This window comes from Oryzias latipes, chromosome 16, assembly GCF_053564925.1.
Source record: "Oryzias latipes strain Hd-rR chromosome 16, Olatipes_Hd-rR_3.1".
NCBI classification, from domain to species: Eukaryota; Metazoa; Chordata; class Actinopteri; order Beloniformes; family Adrianichthyidae; genus Oryzias; species Oryzias latipes.
In genome coordinates this window covers 18,093,620-18,096,496 of record NC_136252.1, presented here as the reverse complement: position 1 = coordinate 18,096,496, position 2,877 = coordinate 18,093,620, and the positions used below count along the sequence as shown (strand labels likewise).

At 34.1% G+C, this 2,877-nt stretch overlaps 1 long non-coding RNA gene across 1 annotated transcript; it reads left to right on the top strand.

Annotated features, from left to right (window-relative positions):
• Positions 1-424: 424 nt before the first annotated feature.
• Positions 425-1,092, top strand: LOC144984555 (uncharacterized). Its single transcript, XR_013648349.1, has 2 exons — positions 425-546; positions 627-1,092. It is a non-coding gene; the product is annotated as an uncharacterized LOC144984555 (long non-coding RNA).
• Positions 1,093-2,877: the final 1,785 nt, after the last annotated feature.

Genomic DNA, 2,877 nt, shown 5'->3' with positions numbered 1-2,877 from the left:
CAACACATGTGAAAACATTTGTGTTGCAACGCAAAAATAATTTTTGAAAGCAAAAAAAAAAAATTTTTTTAAAGCAAAAACATGTTTTGAAAGCAAATATTTAATGTTTTCATTTGATTCTTAGAAAGTTTTGTTTGCAATGTCTTAGCATATATATCACTTCATAAGATAGCAGCAATGTCATACATGAAGGGAATAGAAAACACTTCACATTAAAAAGATGAATCTGGTTTTGGATACAGAATTTAACTCCATGTGGGATTTTCTGACAGAAACAAAAACATTGTTTATAACTCTTATAAAAACTGCTTTATTCATATAAATCTAAATTACATTTTTAAAAATCAATAAATCTGTTTACAAGATTAAATCGGGGGGAAAAAGGCTGTGAGGTTCTGATCATCTTTAAACATAATTTATGTTTTGTTTCTGTAGATTCGATCAAAACCACTCCAAATGGGAGACAGTGCTTCACCTGTGATGGTTCAACATGTGACAAAACTTTAGCCTGTGAGGGGAACGAAGACCTCTGCGTTACTGAAACAGGTGAGACCCCTGTTCTTCCTCTATTCTTGACTATTCTAAAGGAAAATGATTTTAAAGCTTCTAATAACATTCTCTCTCAGTTGATTTAGGAGGAAACACAACCACCGTAAAGGGATGCATCTCAAAGCTGATGTGTTCTGTCTCAAACATCTTTCCTTCTCTATTTCCAAGAATAAAGTTTAGCTGTTGCAACGGTAACTTCTGCAACAGTGCTGTCACTGCAAGTGCAGGTATGTGACTTGAAATAGTGGCGTTGGTCTCTTTGACATTGTTTTCTTAAGAGAAAATTCAAACAGTGAATTCTTTGGCACCTCTCTTTTTCATACACAAAGTCTATGAGGCCCTCACTCTTTTCTTCTTTCAACTTATCTTTTGAAGACTCAAAGTTTGGAAATCCAAAATTATTATTTTTGATAAATTGAGTTGTTTTTTGGTGTTTGTTTTTTTTTTTTTTCACCTGTCAATTACAATTCTAAATAAACTTTCCCAAACCGTGTGTGAATTTAAATATGAAATAAAGTTTCCTGTTACCGAGAGGAAAACTCATTTGAGTTTGTGTTTTTGACAGAATTGTTTTTTTTAACTGTCCTGGATATTTGTTTTTGGAATAATTTTACATACAATATCTCGTATTTACTCTGAATTTTTGAACTATTGTGTGACCATATGGTGAAGTGTGCGTGAAAACTTTTTTTTGCAAGAACTTGTCTTCCAGGAAAACAGAAGCAGAGGCCGTGACTTTTCACTTCTGTCAAGCTGTCAGCTTTTAAATATTTAAAAACAGGAAGCTTACCCTAAACCACCGTTGTGAGCGAGTTGTGTTTCAAACATGCTGTGTCTACACAGCATTTCTGCTAATCCATTTAAATTGTCAAATTACAAAGTTCTAATTGAATTTTGCAAAACACTTATTAAATAAATGTTTGAAAATAAAATGTCAAATATTTTCTTTATCATTTTAAAAGAGATTTACAGACTAATAAATAGTCTAAATCAGAGTGTGAATGGTGAACTGGAGAGAAGAAGGTGAATCTTTTAGTGTTTGGGTGACATGAGCGCCAAGCGTTGCAGAGACCCAGATCATTCATGTACTGCTTTAGAATACTTGCAGACTGCCTAGTGTGCTGGAGTCTGTCAACTTCAGGGTCCAGAATCAGATTGACATCTCCTCCTATAAGAATTGTAGAGTCAGAGTGAACCGAAAGTGAGGTAAACAATCTGTGAAAGAAGGAAGAGTCGTCAACATTCAGGCCATAAACACTATATGCAAAAGTCCTTATTCTGAAATGATTTGTTTATAATTACAAATCGGCCTTCTGGGTCAGTAACTGTATCCTTATGAGTAAAATCAATGTTTTTACTAATTAAAACAGCAACTCCTCTTTGTTTGGAGTTTTGACCAGCAGAATACATGAATGGAAACTATGAGCAGCACAGAAGATGATCCTCTGATTTAGATAAGTGGGTCTCCTGCAGTAAAGCTATATCTGCTTTAAGATCATTCAGTTTAACACTTTCAGCTTCTTTGGCCCAGAGCCAAGTCCACACACATTCCAGCTAACATTGTTAAGATCGATCATAACTACTCTAGCTGGGAGAGTGTCAGGCTACATAATGCGTGTATGCCAGTGCGTTTGTGTGTGAACGTTTCCTGGGTGTGTGAGCTGCATGTTGTGTGCGTCCTATATGAGCATAATTAAAAATAAAAGTCAATACCAGAAATGCTTTTTGATTTTCTGGTAAATGTGTAGCAAAATTCAGTTAGAAATATCTAATTTGATCATTAAAATGGATTAATAGAAATGCTTTTTCATTTTTCAAAATGAATCTGCATTTGTTGACTCAAAATGAAAAAGAAAAAGCAATCCGCCATACCATTTTTTCTTCTTCTTCTTCAACACTGCTTATTCTGTCACTTAATTAAAATGGTAAAAAACATGGTATTTCATGGTTAATTTTCAAGAAGTTCTCTGGTAAATGTGTAGCAAAATTCAATTAGAAATATCTAATTTGATCATTAAAATGGATTAAGAGATATGCTTTTTCAGTTTTCAAAATGTAATTGCATCAAATGACTCAAAAAATAAAATTAAAAGTTAGTCCTTTGAAACGGTTTTTTATTGTCTTCTTTAACATCACTCAGTCTGTGACATCACTAAATCATCATTAACATCTTTAAAGACTTGATTGCACTTTCCTTTTCACATTCACCCTGCAAAAAGTGTAGCAAAACTCCAAACCAGTCAGAATGCAGAAGTAAGCCGATGACCTCAGTGCCCACTCGCTGTGGCTACATGCTCAGCGCGAGCCAAGCATGTCTCTAAACGTGTT